The sequence below is a fragment of the Centrocercus urophasianus genome, unplaced genomic scaffold, assembly GCF_019232065.1.
Source record: "Centrocercus urophasianus isolate 14NV4802_14NV808 unplaced genomic scaffold, USGS_Curo_1.0 seq_2, whole genome shotgun sequence".
NCBI classification, from domain to species: Eukaryota; Metazoa; Chordata; class Aves; order Galliformes; family Phasianidae; genus Centrocercus; species Centrocercus urophasianus.
In genome coordinates this window covers 2858418-2882405 of record NW_024884755.1, presented here as the reverse complement: position 1 = coordinate 2882405, position 23988 = coordinate 2858418, and the positions used below count along the sequence as shown (strand labels likewise).

General features: G+C 35.8%; 1 protein-coding gene across 11 annotated transcripts in view; it reads right to left on the bottom strand.

The window, feature by feature from the left end:
* The window catches only part of TOX3 (TOX high mobility group box family member 3), a 238701-nt gene that overhangs the window by 195726 nt on the left and 18987 nt on the right, over window positions 1-23988 (bottom strand). For 9 of the 11 annotated variants that reach the window (XM_042821635.1, XM_042821637.1, XM_042821638.1 and 6 more), the window contains exons 2-3: window positions 21097-21167; window positions 2299-2379 (exon numbers count right to left, since the gene is read on the bottom strand). The gene's annotated coding sequence lies outside the window, so the exon portion shown is untranslated. The remainder of the gene's footprint in view (window positions 1-2298; window positions 2380-21096; window positions 21168-23988) is intronic. The other 2 variants (XM_042821643.1, XM_042821644.1) reach the window with 1 other exon arrangement.

Genomic DNA, 23988 nt, shown 5'->3' with positions numbered 1-23988 from the left:
TTCACATGCAGGAAGCCAACTGAGTACCACAATCAGTATTTTGAGGGTACAAGAGGATTTTGCTTAGCTCTGATTTCTAAGGATGTTTTTTTTTTCCCCACTAGAATACCATGCTACTCAAGTCCGTGGTCCTGTCAAAATATTATTCCATTTTTAACCACTACATGTGAACTCCAATTCTTCTGATGTTCTTTACCTAGCACCTTTGGATAACACACGAGCACACTTGAAATAATGCAAGTTTAAACAAATTTCAGGAAAATTTTAAGATTCCTGTTGTAACAAAAACTGCAATCTGTATAATTTAGAAACTGTATGATAGAGAAAAATCAAAAACTGCTTAAAGCATTTTTTCTTTTAAATCAAAAAGAAAAGAAGAGAGTTAATGGTAAAATAAGAAAAGTAATACTTCCTCACTATTTTCTCCCATTCGTTACAGCTATAGAAGAAATGACTACAGAGGGCATGAATTACATACCTCCACATAAACATGCCTTGTGATTTGGTATATGTTACTTCCACATTTCTTAAATATATTAGCTTTCATTAGTAACATTTAAACAAACCATTTACTTGCAAAGACTTTTCTGAAGTTAAACAGAAAAAAAAACCAAAAATAATAATTAAAAAGTTCAGAAACATCACATATTAAAACAAATAGTTTTGCACATGGTTAAGTCATTTTCACCATATGAACTTTATAACTGCTGTGCAAAGAAAATAACTCTAAAGGCAGCACATGATTTCATCTCTATCAGCGATGCATACTTGACAACTGACTGTCCTGATGGAACAGGCTATTTGTTTCTATTCCCATCACTAGATATGACTTGATTTAGAGAAACATTTAATCACATTTGAAAATACTACTCTTCAGGAACTTCTCCCTCCCAAGTCCAATACATGACAACACGGGAATGAAATTCAAAAGAATTAAATCAGGAATATTTGTTTTAAGCTGAAGCACTGCTGTCAAAAAAACATTCTCTGATATCATGAAGATTGATGATGATTACATAGCATTCATGTTTAAGTCAGATAAATGAAATGCCAAAAAAGAGATGCAATGAAAAGTTACACACTGCTATTCAGCTCAGTAGCCACAAGGACCTAACACAACAAATAAAGCTCTGGTCATCCAGTTCACTGATTGTTATCAGTTGATGGATCTACCAAAGGGCAGCTACTAAAGGAGTCTGATGATACCATTTGATTATTCCATACTTCTGTATAGATGTCCTGAGAAAGTCATAACAAAGATAATACTCTCCAGAAGTCTATATGTTAGGCACTACCATTTGTGATTGCTTATGGGGAAGTCAAATGACATAGAAATTCAATATGTCAGAGAAATGACACACCAAAGATTACCCTGGGAGCAGAGCATGGGAGCCTTAACTACCTCCCGATTAAACATTACTTCCCAGCTGTAAAGTTGAAGAGTGAACTGAAATAAAATAGCATTTGCTTCAAAACCATGCTTCTCCTCCAAAAGCCCATATTTTACAAATGCAACTATATTTATTTGCAAAGAATGAGTTACAAATGAAGAGCTTTGTTTTGCCAAGGCAAATGCCCTCCTCGAAGGGAGATGTATTTCGACTAGAATTAGAAGACACCTAAAAATGCAGGAAAAGCAAACAGAGCTGCATTTACCAGAACTTCATTTTATAATTCTCACAAAATTAAATTACACCACATATTACCCTAAAGATGCACTCCTATTACAGCCATCTTCAGAGTGTTATTTTATATTTTTCTCCATTTGTCCATAAATGTCTGTTGCGTAAAACATATTGGCAGTTCTTCTAAAATGTGATTTATGGTAACATTTAAACACTTACTGCTTGCTATTCATTCTTCCAGCTACGTGATTCTTTTTAAGATAGAAAACACTGAGCATCTCAGCAAAGCAAGATTTTAAAATTTATGGCAGTCTCTTCTTTTTTAGACATTTTTTACTGCCCTGTTTATTAATAAAAAGTAGTCATTAATTAATCCATAGGTTGGATGGGTGACACAGTGTGCAGGAATTATCTTGGGCAACAAATAAATTATGCAATATAGTCAATGTATGTAAGTAAGAAAAGTTATCTATTTCTCATTAAAACGAAAAAGAGCAACAAGAACAAGGCTAGTGGGATATTTGACCTTGTTTTTGTGAAACTAATGCCATCAGGCTGATTTGATGGCAATGCTTGCCATTCTTGTGAGTTCTCAAGATGTTAGTCAGATTTTCAATGAAATATTACTTCTTGTGCTTCATCCTTGACAATAATTGTTCACAAGTGTACTTACTGCCAAAAAGTGATGACATGAAATAAGCTTGACTGCAAAGCGAGGGATATTCTTCTCCAGTAAGACAGGACCTACAGAAGTCTGAAAAAAAAAATTGTTTACATTTCTTTGATGAGTTGAATGTCTGCTTGCGACTCTACACATTCCATTTGAAAATTTACAGGTAAGGTATTTATGTCAACAGAAAATAGTCACAAATATACAAAAAAATATGATTTTGTTTTTTCAATCTTGAAACATATTCCCAAATTCCTTTATCAAAACAGAAAACATGGCTACATTTTTTTTTTTTTTTTTTTTTTTTACTGTTCACAGGACTGTGTTTAGCCAACAATGAATGAGAATACTTGCCATAACTTGCGCTTGCCATAATTTAGGTTTCATTTCAACTGCTGTTATTATCTGAAGCATAGCACAGATACGTTGATTTTTCACCTTGAAGACATGCATTTAACTCATTTAAATGAGCAGTCAAATTCACAAAAAAAAAGCTAAATTCATGAGCTATGTTTAAACTACATATTCTGGCTCAAGTTTTCCTTCTGATTCCATAAAGCTGTACCAGACCACAGGTTGGACATGTCTGATTCTTTGTAAATCATCAGCATGGCAGAATTATATGCTTTAATCTTGAAAAAGATACAGCCACTTAATGTGTAGTATGACAGTAGACTCAGATTTTTCTTTGAAGTCTTACAGAACTGTAAACTAATTCAGTTATTTTTTATTCACTATGAGAAGTGATAGTTGTCTCTATCAACTCGCATAGCAGAAGCAGATAGATTTTCTGAACAGAAAGCCTTCCTGAAGCACCAGTGGAAGCTCTAAATATCAGAAAGCAGTTTTTCTACTCATACCAGATAGCTTAACAACATTCCATGCCTTTTCAAACTTACTGTTTTTTAAGCATATACTTACCATAGTTAAAAGACAAAATACTTTCCTATCAGATCGACGTTAATTCTATGGGCTAACAACGCTAATTAGCACAGCATCCAGAAAGCAGCACACCCCCAACATAACAACCTAAGATAAAAAAGGTTCCTCCAAAGTAATTATTACACATGTAAGTCTCTGAATGCAATAATAAATGCTGACAGAGCTCAAAATTCCAAGTATTTTTAGATCTACTGACATGTAAAAAGAAAGATCACTGAACATATTAAAAGCTTCTTGGCTGTTCTATCAATCACATGTTATAGACAACCCTCTGAAAATACAAACTGTGACCTGCTCTTCCAAAGTACACAAAGGTAGAAAAAAAGAGAAAGCCTTTTTGTGAGGACCCTGCACATTAGAATTAGAGATGACATGAGGTTTCTGTTGGAATTATGGGATTTAATTCAACTAATTGAGCACGATGGTCAGCTATCATTACAAGAAAAAGCTATCATTTGCAAGAAAAACAGTTTGGCTCATGGGAAAAAATTTACTTATGAAAAATGAATGAGATTTCCAACATCTTTCACTCCCTAAGAAGTTGTTGTGCACGTGTCATTCAGACAAAATTCTAGAAGGAAGCATTTCAAAGTATTTGAGGTTGCTGAGTTGCAACATAGGAAATTATCACATCGTTTACAAATCATCCAGTTAAAAGCAAAGTAGTTAGAGACATCTTAAAACACTCACTGTCAACACAAGTGTTAAACCTAAATGTAAACAAACAAATGTCACAGGAGTTTACAAAGATATAAATGGGAATTTATTTCCATGAAAACACTGCTTTTGACTTTTTTTTTTTTATGGTTTTTTTTAAAAAAAAAAAAAAAAATGAGAAATCATCCAATTATTTTCTCGTGTTGGGCAGAAGTAGAACAGGGCAAGGACTCAAACATACATAACTATTTTAGCAGGTGAGGACCTGCAGCTGTGTAGATGTTTTAAAAGTCTGTTATGACAAAAAGACATGAAAGAACAACTCCTATATTCCCACGCATTTCAAACGTCACATAAAAAAGTCAAATACTTGAGGTTACCACATACAGTTCCAGTACTTTGGCTTTACATTTGTTTTCCATATTTAAAGCAAGAAGTACAATATGGAGAAGAAACTATGAATCACTGCTAAGAAGCCTATATCTCAGAATGATGATTTAAATATTAATTCCAAGGATTTGTTGTTCTGACATGAGTTTTGATTTTTGCATTAAAAACATTAAGTCAGTGAGCTAGGTCACTATTTTCTTGACGATTTTGGAGCTTTTTAACTAGGTGAACATACCTCTTAAGATGCATTCAGATTATTATTCTACAACTTCATTATCCTAATAATTTGATCAATTTTGCTTTTTATAATCAATACAACATTTTATTTTGTCTTGAATACTTTATTAGTTTATTTTCAGTGATACTAACTTCACTTTTGCTGCTTTTGTGATTTTTTGGTTTCAATAGAGATCTTGCTACTGCCTGGAGTCATACTTTTTCAGCAGTATAGATACTTGAGGGTCCTGGTAGATATCAACAAGTCAATCCAAACCCTGACCTCTCCACCCTTATTAAACTTTGGTTTTCAAATAACAGAATCCACCAAGAATTTTAACCATTGAGAAGATGTCCACACTTAGAGTGGGAGAACTTGTGAACATATCTTTCTAGTCAACAGCTACCTGCTGCATGATATACTACCTGTATACACGTGACAAGAAGAAATTGTCCTTTAAACACAGATTTGTTTTTGGATCTTGTGATCTCAACTTCCTTCATGTTTTATACTGGTGTTTAAGTAACTGAAAGTTTAACAGATATTCAGGAAAAGGTATCATATGAGAAGTGATACATGAATTCAGATGTCATGAGAATACTACACTATGATGGATTTTATTAAATGTGATTCTATTCCCTGTAAGGAATCTTTGAGAAGGATGTACCTCCACACAGAGACATACCCCTCTCTCTCTTCTATATACTTCAAGTAACCTTGTTCCTCTGATTTCAGCAACGGGAAGTTTGTGTAAAGCCATTACTCCATATGATGCAAGTCTAACAAGTGTTCTTTAGGTCACATCCTGCACAGCTAGCATTACAACTTGAAGAACTCGCATGTTGTTCTGCAGTAAAGTACCAATATTTTTTTCCTTTTCCCCTGCCACAGCTCACATACCACATTCTGGCTTAATAATTACTGTATCTGGATTGTTAATTCCTATTTGATTCATTTCTGATCTCAACTCTACTGCTGGCTTTCCTACAGTAGCTCCAACATTCTTGTAATTAACACAGCAGAGATCTGCCTGGGATTTGGAATCTACAATCTCTGAAGAACACTCACACAATATTTATATACCTTTCCTATTTTTTATAAATGTAATAGAGCAGAACCTTGAAGGATTCTCTAGCTTGTCAACAATTGCAGAATGACTGCTAGAGAACCTCAGGAAGGCCTCAACACCTTGTTAAAAACCACCAATTTGCTGCTTTGAAAACAACTAGCTTTCTCCATAAAGGTTTACAGCTTTATCCTTTTGCATACTACATGAAGTGGCAATGAGTATGCTATCATAATATCCAATGTAAAATTTGTGAGAGAGATTTCCTACCTCAGCTGGTTATGAATCAAGTGTCAAAGATTCTAATAGATCTGACCCAAAGTATGTTCTTTTACCACTTTATTCACTGCTAACAAATTATTTACCCAGGAAGATGAGAAAAACACTTCATTTCCATTCTCCAGTCTTCCCATTCTTGAGAAGGGTTGTCAGGCTAAGAAATAACTATGGACAGCCCCCTGTTAAAATGCTAGCAGTGATAATACACATTAATTTTCACCACTGTCTCATGAGTGTCTCCATGCTGAGCAGTGAATCATAGTTTACATATTGATGAGAACAGCATAAAGATACTTCCCTGTAGTTTCACACAGGCTGTATACAAGAATAGGACTGCAGGGTTCCCAAACTCTCACCTGAAGTTTCTGTACAAAAAGCAACACATTTATAACCCCCTACTACTACAAAGAAGCAGAAAATAATCTGTTCCCCATGCCCATCCTGAACAGGACTAGTAATGGGTTTAAATTACAATGAGAAAGCTTCAGCTTCAACATGAACAAAAACCCTTCTATTAGTAAAGACCAGAAGAGATTGCCCGGGGAGATGGCAGAGGCTCTATCATTTCTAATCTCTACTGGCAGCTTAGAGAAACATCTGTCCTAAATCTTGAGCTTTGAACTGTCCAATACATTAAGCATGGCAAGGTTCCAAATAAGCTCTCGAAGTGGATGAGCTGTCCTACAATTTACATACGCACTGCATTTCAAGCCACATTATAGAACTACTCAGCAGCAGGTACAATATTAAAATCTGCATTTTATTTTAATCTCATTCCTAAAGGATCCAACAGGCCTAAGAGATACAGTAACAGCTTCATGAGTTTGATTATTAACAAACTAAGATCTATTTAACTTCCAGAATTCTACCTATGAGTTCAGTACCTATGAATTGTACCTACAAACTCCATACTGTTAAGTGTATTTTGCTATCAGTTTAAGGAAGCTGAGTTTGACCTATGACAGTACCATAAATGTGACCATTATATTGAACATTCAATAAATGTTTTAGATGAAAAAAGATGAATTCACTATTTAAGTCAATGTTGAGAATTTGACTAAGAAATGTACTTTGTATAAGAAAGTAAAGAAAAAACTTTAAAGGAAGATTTAAAAACCTAACTTAATGACTTGAACATTTAGATGCTACTGCTCTCCATAGCCTATGGCAGTAGCATAAATCAGTAGCTACCTACCTGAAATAGAACACGACCTCTCCCAGTGGATTTTCATTTCACATCCCAATCACCCCACTGAATCTCAGCATGAAAGTTTTTTTAGTCAGATATTTAGCAATTTACTTATAACTATTAGCTGGATGACAGTTATGGAGCACAGTGACAAACTCAAACCAAAATTCAATATTATAATTACAAATGGAATTCCGAAGAGCACAAAGTAAATGCTTATGTTCAGGTGGTGCAAGACTTGCTAACTATAGGATGTTGTGTTGTTCCATTTGATCACTTCATTTTCCTCCAGATTGGTTTAATTTGAGGAGAAAAATAAAGATACTACATACAGGGACATCTGGTAGCATCATCATGCACTGGGTACCAGAGAAGTGTAATGGATTGGGGTGTAATTTACTAAGATGGCTTTCTTTCAAGAGATTTTTCATTCACCTATCTACTGACAACAGAAACAAACCCAAGGATAAAACCGAAGTGTGAGGTTCTGAACACATCTCTTTTTTGTCACCTTGACTGAGATTACTGTTGCATTAGCCTGAAACAGCAGTTCTTTAATTAGGCTTTGACAAAAAGGATGTGTATAAGTTAATGTTATCAAAACTCCATACCAGCTCATTACAGAAATACACCAATGTGCATATGCATCTGCATGCATTACCAGCTGAACATGACTGAAAGACCTGGAATTTAAGCTGCTTCAGTATTATCACTGTTACTTTCAAAGAAAAACAAAAGGAAATTGATAAAGATAGTAGTATTCTTCAGCCAATGCTTCTCTTCAATTAATCTATCATACACAAAATCATACAAAACTGCAGTTAACAGAGCACAATGATCTAGACAAAGTACCATTTTTCTATGCAATTAAGAACTGCTGCATGCACTGACAAAAAAAATCAAGTTTACATATACTCTTGGAAGTATAGTCCTCCTCATATGAACTTTCCATTTAGGAATTAGGAAGCTAATAGGACTGGTCAAAATACACCAACACATCTATCCAAATCAATACATCACATCTGAGTTCCTAGACAAATAGGGCAACATTCTCAATCCTTCTGTTGAAGTTGTGTTTTGTCATCAATTTCAAATTGAAAACAAATGCCATTCAGTCATCACTGCAGATTCCAATAGCTCACATAAATTGCAACCTACCACTGCATCATATCCTTTTAGGAAAGCTGTCAACATTCTTAGCATGTAAAACTATGTGTTGTAAAATTATTTCCATGTTACTTGTTACACAATATTTGACATGTCCTCCTTCCTAAAATGGTGTTTTTCCACAGCTCTGTTCTAGATGCAGCTCTCATTTGGCATTTAAGCACAGTTTCAGGTGAATTAAAAAGGACAGATATGGCAGCCCTAAAGTAATATATGAAAGTCTTATTGTATTAGTCATTTTTCCTGTCATTTTGTATTAATGTCATATTAGTCTAATGCAATACTAACATGATACTGAAATGTTAGCATATTACAGATTACTCAGTGTGTCAGGTTTGAGTCTGATCACATTACTTTGCTGTGTATATTTCAGTGATGAAACCTTTCCCTCCCACCCCCTGAAACTCTGCGGGACTAACAGAAAACATAAGGCACAGGCTTGCAGCAGCTTTAGACTTGCATGATAGATATTAACATCTCTTTTGCCAAAAGCAAGGACTCAAGTGCAGGAAAAACGACAACATTGGTGCAGTTTAGATATTTGTTTGTACAAAACAGATATTTCTTCTCACTTTAAAAGGATTTAAAGTCTCTCTGTACAAGCTGAAAAATTACCAGCAAAGTAGCATTTGGAAGTATTCTCATGATACAGAAAACCCAATAAAGAAAAACAAAAGCATTGCATAGATGTTAGATAGAGTCTTATTTACATTTAGACAGGAACTACTAGTTTTGCTAATAAATAAAAATTGCAGTTTTCTCTGAATATATTTTTATTCTAGTGACCTAGCATCTAGCATGAAGTCAACCATATAATAGAGTCCTACAGAGGTGTAACTGGCTGTTCCTGGTCATGCCCTAGAAAACCCCAACTACAAAAACAAAAATACCAAACAACATTGGCCTGGCTAGTGATCATACTGAATAACAGCAAATAAAACAAGAACAACAAAATTCAATCAGTTCATGTCATCATTTTCTTTCGTGAAAAGTATTTAAACTCTGTTCCTGGAAATGGTATTTGAATGACTGAAGTCACAGGTGAAGGGATGTTTGCAAGACTGGATGATGATAAACACTATGTATGTCACTTTCCCTTCTGATAAATTTTAAGCTACATTTCTGCTTCAGAGCTTCCAGTCATTCCCCATCATATTTAAATAACTGAAATATTTTAAATATATGAACATTAAAAGAACTTTAAACAAAAGACATTTAAATAAGGGCATATTGGTAACAAATGCAGAATCCAAGAAAGTAGATTTGCATCTTAAAGGCCTTAGTTAGACTTGATAACATTTACTGCTTTAAAATACCATATTATTCCAGAACTATTGTTATGTATGGAAGCTTCCAAAAAAATATCTTTTCTGCACTCAACTACATGTTGTGGTAAAAACTTTTCCATATATAAAAAGTTTAACACTCATATCTCAACTCAGTTCAATTTAAAATGATAAAGAAATTACTCTGAGTATATTAGAGATGTACAGACAGTGGTTAGTTTATTGTTTTTAAATATATATCTCCTCTTATGTACAAACCTGCTGGTAAATGAGGATTGCTGTGAAAGTAATGCTTCCTATTGTATTATGCCAGCCCATGAGATGAGAGATGGTGGTGGGATGACAGTAGAGGTTGAATCTTCCCACCCTTTACATTTTGTTGCCATGTGACAGATGGCAGCAGAGGGGCAGTCTGATGGAATGGTTTCTAACAAGGGAGCGTGGATGAAGCAAAGGTGTGCCACTGAATTCCTCAATGTGGAAAAATAGCACCCACTGACATTCATCAACACTTCCTGAACATTTGCAGAGACCAAAAAGTGTCTGTGAGCACAGTGAGGCAGTGGGTGGTACATTTCAGCTGTAACTACTGGTCACTTCTGCTGGCGCAGATTGTTACAAGCACAGCATGCAGCCCCTTTTTCTTTGCTGTCAAAAATGCATAGTGCTAATGGTGGAGATTATACTGAAAAATAGCGTTTTCTAGCTGAGAATTTGCCGTTTCTATGGAAATAAATAGGAGGCATTACTTGTATGTGCAAACTACATACAAGCAAGAATTAACACCTTATTTACGCATACAGTTTCCTAGCTGTTCTAGACATAGATGGGATATTGTTCATAAATACAGCAGATGAGGAGTGTAATGCTATACTGCACAGCAGCAACAGTGGAATAACAAAGTAATGGGTGCAGCAAGTGAAAATATGATCAGTGCAGCAACTGTGGACACTAAGGAAAAAAGCTGCTTACCTTTGAAAGCCTTCAGGAAGGCAGGGATCTCAAGTAAGATCCCCTCACCTCCACTGCCAACCCTTAAATGAGGCCTGGGACTGGTCTTTCCATCTCAGGTACTCTGCACACACGTGAGCTCCCCTGGCTTGGCCCTGCTTTCCCACCAGGTGCTCAGTCACTACTTCAAGCCCTGACTTAGCACTCCTGCTACAGAGGAGACATAACAGAACTATGCTATTTGGGCTTTAGAACTAAGTGATTTTAGCCTCAATTTTCTGCAAGGAGTAGAAAAGGAAGTTTTAGTTTCAGTCTATAGCTTTAAGTCAAAACTCAAAATATTCATTTTTATATACTCAAACACCACAGGAAGCTAGACTACCAGTTTAATGTTGTTTCAATAAATTGAAAGAATTCTAAGCATATGATTTGATAAGCAGAGTTTCATTGAATTTGGATAAATATTTAAAGCTTTTCAGAGTCCCATGTAAAATCCAATAACTACATATTTGATCAAACTGCCATCTGCTGGGTATTCTTGGGATTTAAGTGGCATAGCTGAACACACATGCACACAGTTCTGTGTCTTAAAATATTCCAACAAGAGCCATGAAAAAATATTTCCATTTTCACCACGTGTTTTTTGCAGCTGGGCTGGCAATAAGCAACTGCACTCATTCCAGCAGCAGTAGTTTCAGCACCAGGGCATCTTGCAGACATCCTGCTCACCCTGTATCACCTGCTCATCATGCTCACAGCAGCACTCACTCAGCTTCACCAGCACCTATGCAGCAATTAAACAGAAGGGGATGTGCAATAAAATTCACACTGCCTGAAGCAAACATGTCTGATAACATGAGAATTTAGTAGATATGCTGACTGCCAGGTCAGAAGGACACAAGGAAAAAAGTGAAACAAATCCAGTGACAAGAGAAGCAAGGAACATTAATAGAGGAGTAACAGATTTGAACTATCTGCATAGAAAAAGCCATCTGTAACATGGGAGCAAGTTTCTGATAACTATTTTTTAGGACTTCAGGGAAATATTTCTCCTTGAATGCAACCAAGTTCACAGCCATCAAGAAAGAAAGCTATGCTGACAGTGTGCTAGGAAAGTCTACCAACCAGGGTCAAGCAAGTGCAAACAGAGCACTCCCAGAAAACTGAAGCAAGAACTAGCAGTGTATGCTCAACTTTTAAGTGAGGTTTGCAATTAGTTAAATTGGTCTTGAAGGCAGAAAAAAAAAGTGAAAACTTGAGGCTTCCAAGAAAAAATAATAGCAAAGCAAGCACATAGTACAGAATTAATATCTACTGTATTAAACTTCCAGCACCTCCTGTAAGGAGACAGCAAAGTAAAACTACTGAATACAGAGTCATCATCAATTGAGCTGATGTGACAGGCTGCTCCAGAGGGGCTCACTGAGAGGTTTCTTGCAACTTCTCCAAAGCATTTCATTCTATACACTGAGGCTTATCTGTTCTGCGACTCCATTATTTCACCTGTTGTTTCTTTCCTTGAGTCCGATTACATTTTAAGTGTCCTAAACCACCTTTCTGAACACCTGTTTCCAGCACACTCTGAGTGTGCTGTACAACTCCAGGTACCACAGCTCCTACAAAAAAAAAAATGCCTCGGGAGCATTGGGAGAAGATAGTGCACAGCAACACAAGAATAGGAGCTGTTTGGGGATTTGGTTTTAGAAGCACTAGTTGGAAAAAAAAAAAAAACAACCCAGTGTTTCAGTCCACTCTGCATATTCTAATGTTCCACTCAAAGCAGGACTGCTAGATTAGGAGACTCCATCTAGCTGACAGATCAGAGGATAAGGAGATATATATGCATTTAAACATGCAAAAATCTTCATGGAAAAATGTGCAGCTAGCTATGGTAACTAATGGCTGGGGATCTTCCTAAGGCAGGGCATCTGATGAGATGTACAACAGAACAACAGAAGTACCTCTGATAGACTATACCAAAAAATAGTCCGCAAGATTTTTTAAGAATACTCCGCCAATAAACATCTTTCAGTCTCCTGTATGGTTACTATTTGGGTCTGCATGAATTATTAGTAAGACATGCAAGTTCCCCAACTTGAATGCTTCTGGTAAACAAGTATTACTTGTACAATCCAGGGATATCAGGGTAGAGCAGCAGAGCCCAAGCTTCAGGTTTGGGTTCTCATAATGTAACTTTCCGCACAAAAAAAGTCAGAAGGGGTAAAATAAGGCTGCACAAATTCGGACAGGTGTTGTCATTTCTTTTTTGGTCACAGGAAGAATTTGAGGAAACTTGAGAAATGCTGCAAAAAACTTGGGTTCCAGCAGATGGCCTGTGCTTCCAAAACAAAGAGATGTTGCCCTTCCTTAGCAAGGCTTGGAAGTTATGCTACTTTAACAACATTTGGAGCATGTCGGCACAAACCTAAGTGAAGTTATTTGCTTATTTAAGCAAAAACTTGTGTAATTAGATTTCCTGTGAAGGAAATGATATATGAAAATACATTCTAGCTTACCACCCTCAGATACTTGTATAACTGTTTTCCTGAGAAGATGCATACAATATTCAGTAAAAACACTCATCAGCACAAGTGAGGGTAAGAATAGTCATCACATTACAACACAAAAACCAGGTGTAAACTGAACCAAAACAATTCAGGAGGATTCAGAAAATGCAATCAGGCTCTGGCTTCGTGCAATTAAGGTTAAAATCCTTACTACTCAGGGAGAAAACTGATGACATGACCAGTAAAAGACGGCCAGCCTGTTGTGAAAATAGAATATAATAGACACATGACATCAGGTAGGTGAATAGGGTTTGCTTATTAACTACAGCTTTTCCCTAAAACCTTACATTCACCTGGATGAGATGCACAGCAGCTATCACAGAATCATAGGGGTTGAAAGGGACCTCCAGAGATCGAGTCCAACCCCAGCCCCATCTGACTTTGAATGCCCAGGCAAAACACTGACCAGAACCTCTTAAAAGTTTCCTGCACACTTACATGCAGCAAGCTCTGACTCCTACCAAGTATCCTGAGAAGAGCAGCACCACTAGCCAAACCATCCTGCACAGATTTCTAAGATAAGGGCCATAGGCAAGGAAAAGGGAAAGAGCAAGTAGGAAGTATTTTATTTTTCTGTTAAAATTCTCCATATTAGGAAATGATGGGCAAAATGGAATGGTTGCCATGGAGACCACAAGTTTCTCATTAGTGAACACAGAAATTAGCTGGAAGCACTAGAGAGAACAGATGCTAAATATGTTCTTTCAGAACTCATTCATATTACTTCTCATATTTTTCTTCCTCGTCTTCCTTCCCGACTTACACATGCAAATCTCTTCAACAGGTACCAAGGGTATTACTCAGGTCTAACACAGAGCATGAAGGGCTTTTTGATTTAGTTTGGAGGGCTTTGTTTTTTTAATATGAAATACATATAAAAATCACATACTAAAAAGTAAATCCCGATTTATTAAACACTACAAGGGAGCTGCAACTTTTAAGCACAAAGCTAATCAGCTTATTTAAAATTTAGGTAAGAGTCAGCATACTGTAAACTACACAGGTAAAATAACACATTGTTCTCTCTATTAATCTTGCATGTGTTCATGAACTGGTGGTAATCCCAAAATATTGCTGGGTGTTACTGGCTGGTACAAATCAATGACGTCACAGAAAACTCAGTCAAAACTTGCACTGCAGAACCATTATGAGCTCCAGTATGAAAGGCCAATAGAAATCCAAGTATGCTAATTTCATGTAACCAAGTAGGGTCTAAACTAATACAACCAACATCAGAATACATATTACCCAAAACTGAACCAAAGGGCAATGAGACAGTGCAACAGAAACATCATCTTCACCCTCAGTAAAACCCACTGATTTGATTTTGATTCATTTCTTTTCAAATATACAGAAGGCTTAACAATCCATACAGGTTGCTAAACAAAGGAACCATGCTGTAACCTGCGATTTCCTATTGTCTTTATGAAATAGTATGAAAAGATTTTGACAAGAAACAAGGAAATAAAAGATTATGTAGTGCAATGTTCCTTGTATAAGCCTGTATAATGCAGCGTATATTGAAGATTCAGAAAGTTCCACAGCACATACCTGAAAAAGAGATAGCTCAAGCATTCCTGAGAAGCTTACTCTTTCTGAAGAAAGCAATCACATGCAACTTAATCCCTTAAGTGTTCGATTTTTATTTTTAATTAAAAATAAACAGTTAAATTTTGCATAGAGAATTTGCATAGAGAATTTGCACAGTTATCTGGCAATTTCCGCTGAAATGCTTTTCTTAGGATAAACACTTGGAGAAACACAGTTTACCATCTTGTCTTCAGTAGCAAACTAAGGATAGAGATTATGCTGCCTCTGTACTCCTGCCTTCAAGTTATAGTTAGAGTTCTACTAAAAAAATCTTTAAAAAATTACTTGAATAAGAAATTACATTTTAAAGTCCTATTTAGAACATTAATACTAGAACTTAAGAACTTCTCTAACACTTAGCTTAATAAAAAGTTCTACCAATAATTGAATAAACGTTATTTAACAGCATTTAAATAGTGCTCAGAAAGCTACCTCCTACTGTATTTTCTTTCCACCCCCAGTCCTGTTTTACTCTTCCATGCATAGATGTAAATAGGCGAGGCAACAAAACCATTTTATTTAATAAAAGTGAAAATTAAAAACTACTTTTTCTTTTTCCAATAAATTATTCTTAATATCTACATACTAAATTACAACTCTTTGGTTGGGTAAGTTACAGAGCGGAGAGTCAGTTTCTCTGAATTAATAGTTATTAATAGCTACATTCAAATTCGTTATCCTGAACAGGGATATTTTAGAGAATGTTCTACTGATGTTCATATTAGAAGTAGAGAAAATTTAAACTGAGATAAGCACCATCTTTTACAAAGTGGCTATTCATTTGAACAAGCAAGTTTATCACCTAACAGCATATGGCATTAAGTGTTAATTGCATGTGTAACCAATAAAGGAGGGAAAAATAAGTTAAGAAACCCAATTTGGGCTTTCTAAAGATATGGAACATAGAACTTGAAGTGTATTTTAAATATCATTGTTTTATCTTGCATGAGTGACCTCAAAATTTTATCTCATCTGCTTCAATACAAAGGTGATACTTCATAGTATGAAACATGGTATAACATTGGACAGATTTTTCCCACATGTCTACTATAACAAGGAACACTATTCAAGTTACTGTGCTTGGAAAAACTAACAAATATAGGGGCAAGGTGAGATTTCAGCTAACTTTGAGTACCTTAAAGAGCATTCCACCTTACCACTCTTGAGTGAAACTTTGGAGTCTTTAACTGAAGAAATTTTTCCAACACGGCTTCTTAATGAGCAGCGCACAGGGATTAAACACACCAAAATCATCCATATGGAAATCCAACACTGCACAGAATATAAAATTACCCCTGGCCTCAATTCTGGGGATGAATTTCTCGCACAAATATTTTTTCTGCTGCTGAATTAAGTAAAAACCCTGCTCCTCAAGCTGCACTAACACTTCGCATATTCACATTGCTTTACATCTTTGTCAAACTGCTGCATTTCCGAAACATTTCTTTGCATTGTAGTTTTTAGCTACATCTTTGTTTGTTGGGTTTCTTGTTACTATTTTAAAATTTTTCAAGAGCATTATCCATAAAGCGATTCTCTCAGTGCTGTAAAATCAGTATTCCTGTTTTCAGCATTTTTAACTGCTCGATGAAGGTAAAAAAAATCTTATTTACTTATCTTGATAATTTGGTTCTTAGTATTTGCTATTACACATATTTACTATTATGTTCACACATCAGATGGAATTGAATGACAAGACTCATTTGTTTTCTTCTCCATTTCTGCCACAGAATCCAATATGACAGTGAACAAGCAATTTCATCTTTTTCAATGCATCTGTCATTTCGACAGTGCGCTCTTAAAAAAAAAAACTGTAGAGCTAAAAAGGTAAGGTAGTATTTTATTCCTGCTTATCTGGAAGAAGGAAGAACACAGGCAAAAAACTGTTCAAAGAACCTTGTCTCAATTTCCTCTTTCAACCACGTCTTTCTGGATCAAAATCTTGCCTTTAAGTATTTCAGCTCAACTTTCTGCTGATGTTCTAAAGCAAAATATCTAAAGCAGAATTTATGAAAAAGGACAACTGGTAGCTTGGATGAGAAACAAGTAGTTGCCCATTTTGGACATGCGAGATCCGTAGGAAATCTGTTCCAGAATGAAAAATTTACTGCTACAGATGTTTAGCCAGCAATCAGCTAACATCATGATGCACAACAATGATGCTGCATTGTAAAATACCACTGTGGTCATGATTTTATGCCTAGTGCTGGAGCATTATAAAAACACAAGGGTTACAGAAACTCTGCTACAATTTTCCCCAATCTCAGTTTAGAAAACCTGTAGAAAAATAGCACTAAAGCTACAGAATTACAGAATAGAAACAGATTGACAGTGGGACAACATGAATCACAGTATTGTGCATGATAGCTACATAAATAGGAAAAAAATCTGTACCCTCAAGATAACAGCTACTAGGGGTCATCCAAAAGTCTGGCCTTAATTATTCAAATGGAAATACTTCAGATCTTTTATTCAAAGATTTTGACTCATTCAATTTTTGCTTTTGGTTAGATTGCTATTGTTAAGTCCATTAAACTGCAGTAATCTCAACACTGAAAATTCACAATTAAAAGGTTAATAATGCCCATGTACATTTACTCAAATGTAACATTCTTTCCATAATAACAAAAGGCAGAATGACAACCAGAAATGAGAATTATTCCTCACCTCAACAATAAATGTATTTAAAGAGTACAAAGACAGCAAAAATTTTGAATTAAATAACTTCTGAATTTAAATTAGTATTAGGTAATAATTAAATTCTTAATAGACTTATTAGGCTTATTTCTGGTTTTGATGTCATTTTTCCTTCCAATTAACTCAGCTGTTAAGATTAATTTCATATAACTAGCAAAAGCGAAGATCAGAGCCAAGATTCACACCATGCCATCCAGCATTGAAAGCTATGACTTCCACAGCATGAATAAAGATTTGCTGTCCATTTGTATCCATACAACAGTAACTAACAGTCCTATAAAAAAATGTTTCCTAGACTAAATGGAATCTAATACAAAGCCACTTAGAGTGGCCTAATGGTTTCTTTCACATCTTGCTTGCTAGGTATAAATAGATGGACACCTTAACTAGTTGAAAAAAAATCAGCAACACATTCATACTACAAGATTGCATTAGCATTGGTCTGTGATGAAACTCTAAAAGTATTCCAACTCCCACCTTCTTGTTACTTGATACTAGAATGGGATCTACAAAGAGAACCAAACTAAGGCAAGATTTAAAAAAAAAAAAAAAAAAAAAAAGATACCTTACTTCTGGGGGGAAAAAAAGTGATAATTAATTACGGGTCTCTGGAAGTAATACATCCTTTAAAAACACATTCCTACTGCCACATCAACTGTCAGAGGAGTGAGAGGGAGTAAAAACAATATCTGAAACCAACAAAATTCAAAGACAAAGAAAGCAATTCTTTCACCTGCTGCTTATGAACTTGAATATGACTTGAAATCAGCTGTGAAATACATGAAATCTATTGACATGTCATTTCAATAAACCCAACTCTCCTTTTCAGTAGAACAAAACATTTTAAAGACACTGCTAATATGTATATTTCAGATAAAATTCACTGCTAGGGACAGACTGCCTGTTATGCACTCACTCCGCCCCTCATCCCTTAATACAAATGCAACTTTGTCTGAGACAGCTGTGAATAGCAATATATCACCAGAGAAGAAAGTTTTTTCTTGCAAAGCAAGCCACTTAACAACTGAACCATGATACTCAGGATGAAACACATCAATAACTATTTTGTTTTACAAAAGCCTGATGCTGTGAAGTTCTGAGCACTTCCAACTTAAACTCATAAGAAAGATCAATGCCAAGATGTTCAGTTGGAGGTTTAAGTGTGGGTTAGTCCAACTGTTTAACAGTGGTTGTTTTACCAACTTGGTGGCTGAACAGAGAGATTCAAGCACTTTTGTCCTACATACACAAAAAAATTTCAAGTCTGAAGATGCTGCCTTCTCACATTTAGTGCCTTATGACCAACAGCTATCTGTACTACACAGGGCAGTTCAGTAAGTTCATATCAATGGCAACAGCACACTGATTGTCTTGAAGTGTAAAAGCATTACACAAACACCTTCAAAGACAGGGACAAATAAAATTCTATTTTAGATCTTCAGAATTTAAACATTTTCCATTCCAGATTTGAGACATCAGAAAGATAAAGACCATGAGGTAAAAGGAAATATATACTGATATTCAAATCTACCCTAATGTTCAAGTAGACTTTGCATCCGTCAGCTTGATATCAATGCAGTTCTCTTACTAGCATTTAAAATCAATTTGGAGTTGTATGAACATAAATATTTTTGAAATACCAAGTCACACAAATTTTATTACATATCTGAACATTCTAGGAAACTCGTGCTTACTGTTTCTAATACAAGTTGAGGTTGTTTTTTGTTTGGTCTTTATGGGTTTACTGTTTTGTTGTTGTTGTTTAAAGGGAAACAGCAACAACAAAAAATAAACATTTGTTCCTTGCGCTTAATTGAACAAACAGAACCCAGAATAACAGCCTAGCCTAAGTGCTATAACCCACCTACAAGCAATGTGACCAAGATTGTTCAGACTCAAAAGTCATGCACATGATAACCTGATAAAAAAAATGGGATTTTCTTTTACAAAAGTAAAAACATCTAGTCAACAGGAACAGTAATGGCACAGTAACAGGTTTCATATAGCTCATGTTCCCACATTATCATCAGGACTCCTTTGTGTTGGGTAACACAGTCACGTTCCTTGAGAAGTCTGATTAGATGTTATTGGAGAGGAAGGAGCAATTTCACATTCCTTATGTTCAAATACATTGCAAATCCAACACCTAACAGCAAAATCAATACAACAAACCTTGTTTAGGATCCCTGTCATATCCTAGTGTCAAATACAACAGCAGACAGCTGATCAGTTTCTTTGTTGCTGTAGATATGATATTGCTACACAGTCAGAGAATAAAAGTTGCCAACTGCCAAAGAATAAACTGACAAAATAAGTAGCAAGATTTACCAGTTCTTCTTTTCAAGCAGGTCATAAATAGTGTATTTGGGTTATATTTTAGAACAAACTTACATGCATATGCAAATATGTGCACAGGTACCAAAAAACACTGGGTTAGCTCAATTTCTTTACATTATAGTGGCACAAACAGCAATTTTGTTGAACCACAGCATTCAGATAGCTATCACATTTTTTGACTAGAGTTTGCATGAAATCAAAAGTAATACCACAAGATTTGTACATTATAATTCATACTTATTCCTTACATTTTTAAGCTACAGCAGTGCTTATGATTTCCACACATATAGTCTTTAAGAGCAAAAAATAAAGAGAATTTTAAATATAAAAAAGTCTCCAGTGAGCTATCAACTAACAGAGCTAACTAAACACCTTCTGTTTGTTCTTCCACTTTTTTTTTTTTTAAAGCTAAATTGAGTTCTGATCTATTCTGCTTTAAAGAAAAAAAAATGTTGGTCTGATCTTGTCAGAAACATTAATGGAGCTACCACGAGAGTAACCTGCAACTTTCCACCTGCTTAAAAGCACTATTAGCAGACAACCTCAGAACTGTAAGTTTACAATACCTCCTTCCTAATTACTAATTAGATCTTTTACATAAGAACAGCATACATCTGCAATATCAGAACCACTGAAAAATGGAAAAAAGCAAGGAAACAACACTTTTCAGCATTTTGTTTTAGCTCAGAGGAACATAATCAGTTACTCCACACAGGCTTTGTAGAAGGGGAAAACAAAACATTTACAAACAACAGAAGCATAGAGAAAATAAAGATTAAAAGAATAAAGTTCTGATGCTTCCTTCCACCCTCCAGTGTAGCTCTCTAACTAATTCTTCCATAACACAAAGTATGAACTAGTCAGTTGCCTCTTCAGCTGCCTGAGAGCTCAGCATAAAGATATAGATGGTGAGAACAAACTTTCATGTAAAATGAGAGCTGAAAGAATATCAGAAACTGAGAAAGTAGACAAAAAGAAGAGGACGAAGAAGAACATCAGTTGTATATAGGAGATATATCAAATAGGTAAACAACTTCTATCTTAAGATAAGTCCACGTTGACTATCCACAACACTACAATGTGATGGAAAGTACAGCAATGATAGCAGAGCAGCAAAGACTTCAGCAGCAGCAAATGAGAACAAGTCCAAATGCAGCAGCCACGAACACAAAAATGAAGGGAAAAAAGCTACTTAACTCTAGAAGGTCTCAGGTAAGCAGGGATCTCCATTGATATCTCTTTGCCTCCACTGCCAACCCTCAAATGAGGTCTGGGCAGGGGCTCCACCCCTTCCAGTACTCAGGTGCGCTGCATGCACCTGAGCTCCCCTGGGTCAGCCTTCCCGCCTCATGCTCAATCACTTGTTCAAGCAATAAGGTATCATTTTTACTACATTATCACAACTTGACATTGTCATCTCTCTAAGGTTCTGTCCAAACTAGTCATTCAACATAGTCAGCTCTCACCTGCTGAGTAGTAAATCTTGCCTTTCTTCTTCCCTGAAGTCTTCTTAATTCAGTACTTATTATCAGTCCACCTGAAACATCAAGAGAACACACAGCTCAAGTACTGAAAAAAACTTCAAGTGTGCTTATTTATATCTTATTCCCTTTTATGAAAATCAACAGGTCCCAGAGATCTGTTAACTTTTGTTAGTGCAGTTAAACACAACCTTAGCTAGTGCAAATACTTTTGTCATCACTATTCCATACTTGAAATCTAACCTTATACCATTTTTCTATTTCATTCAAGGTGGACTAAAAAACAACTGCAGCTGGTGATTCACAGAATTTAGACTTCATTTCTGCCATCAGTTTCACACTCCTTCTCAAAATCTGATTGATAACAGTGGCAAACATCATAGGAAATAATTTGCCTAACTTAACTATCAATCACAAGAGATTTTTAGCTATCACTTAAAAAATGCACTGACATTTTAACCAGTTTGTCCAGACTAGAAAAATCTTGGAGTTACAATGAATAACCAGTTGGCTGCAACGTTCACTAGGATCTGATTCTTCAGTATCTTTTATACCTGATCTGACTCTGAAACACTTCACATACTCATCACTTAATTCAAAGCTAAGAAGAATATGCAGAAAGGGGTTTCTCCAGGATTTGTTTAAAAAAAAAAAAAAAAAAGTTAGAAACAAGAAAGTAGTTATTCCATAACACAGATATATCTTCTCTGCTTAGCTTCTCTTCATAGAATTGCTTAACACACCCATACCATGGTACAGTGCACAGAATAACATGATGACCTCAACACGCACCACAACAAAAACTCTGCCAGCGTATCTGAAAAAGCACTTCGAGGGAAGATTCTGACCCAAAATCAGCAGGAAGGATCAGAATAGAATAGGAAGATATTTATTAGCCCTTCAAGTATTCTGGAAGCTACATGTTCACAGCTTTCATCTATATACAACTAATTAGATCAAAGGTGTTTCTGACAATGCTGATGAAAGAGGCACCAGGTGGCTGACTAGCTCACAGCTTGTTACAGAATAAACACTGAACTAGATGCATGTTGCACTGATCCTTTCACTGATGCAGTGGCCTGTTAATACAGCTGCCCGCACTACCTATCAGGGTAGCTGCCCAGCATTTCATGTTGCTCAACATTTGAATATGGGTAAATACTTCTACTCCCCCTCTCACCAAGAATAAACTTAAAATACTCCTAGAGAGAGAAAAGGGAGATAGTGCTGCAGTTTCTGCAGAATTAGGCGCGCATTCAGAAGCTCCTTTGTTTATACAGGTGATGTGCATGTATGCACATCAGAAACACCCAAAACAGAAAACTTGGTTTTGCCTAATTGCCAGGCATTTAGTGTGCTGATGGTGTTAACACACTTACATGCCATCAAAAGTTTCTCCTCATTATGTACTTAATTCTGTGGGTGACAGCTGTGAAATTATTGGAACACCACTACCTATGAATTACAAGTTCAGTAGCATAGCAAAAAGTGACAACCCCTTTACTTTTCTAAAACAAAAAAGCTAGCCATGAATTCTGGAATCAAGGCAAATGCAAAGATCACATTCACTGCTGCCTCATTTACAATATTTAGCAGACAATAACTGTCTTCCCTTTCTCCTCCTTTTGCCAAATTTCACAGTTACACAACTATATATACTCAAATATTCAGAATCCAATAAAGATACTAGTATTTAATACTAATACTTCCTAAAGACAGTGAAGATGTCACATTATTAACTAGAAGACTAATTACCTTGCACAGGATATTCTACTCAGCTTTCTTTCACAGTTGTGGACTAATTTGTAATATTTAACTGTAAATTAAAGGCATTGAGCTATTATGGGACTGCCAGCCAACCTGGCATTGTCATATTAGCATTAAAAACAAAAACGGAAGAAACAGGCAGGCATATTCTATGCGAGACTCAGTCAGCTACAGGACGCTTTAATGTAAAAAGTTCAAATACAAAAAAAAAACAGATCAAATGTAGTACAGTGATTATGAAGCCTTAGTTTTCAGTGAAGAGGATGACAAATCTTTTGCAGAAGATTTAGTTCTCCCTAATGATGAATACTTAGCAGAGCTAAGCAGGATGGGTAAATTAAAATCAATAACTGGATTTGCTATAGCATTTTAAAATAAAGAAACTAGGAAAAGTTACCTGGGATAATAGAATATTAAGCAGTGGTCTGCAGATGATCTGTCTAAAAAGTACTCTTACTCTATCCTACCCGCAGGAGTAGGCTTCTAACAACCGCTTGGTTCTCCTGCAACAGTTAGTGTCTTATGGCTCACTAAGTTAGATAAATGGATAATTGAAAATCATGGGGACAAGCTCGCTAATGATTAAAACAGACATTGAACCAGCTTTCAATGCATTTGTCTTCCCTACAGTTCAATTCTACCTGATTTAAATCTGCGGTTGCATGTTTGTGGCTTATCATATATCAAAGAGCAATTTGCCTTCTTTTCAATTTCTACATTCTTCATACATGAGAAACATAACTAATGCCAGTATACACTGCTTGACAGATACCAGGTATCTGCTCCAATAATAGACAGTAAAACCAATGTTTCAGCAGTACATCACATTTCTCAAAGATGAGAGCACTCTGGAGAAGCAAACAGGTAGTCATACTGACACGCAGTCCTATAAATTGTGAAGTCTCAAGTGCATCATCCATAAAAACAGTCCAACCTTAACACAGTAAAGGTGCTGATACGATGGCAAGTCTTCCATTGAATTTTTTTGTTGTTGTTACTGAAAGTGCTGATGAGTTTCTTCTAGACAAAATTGAAAACCATGAGGTTTAAGTGTCATCAGGATGCTTCTTCATCTGGGAATGTACAAACCTGGGCAACAACAGCAATGTT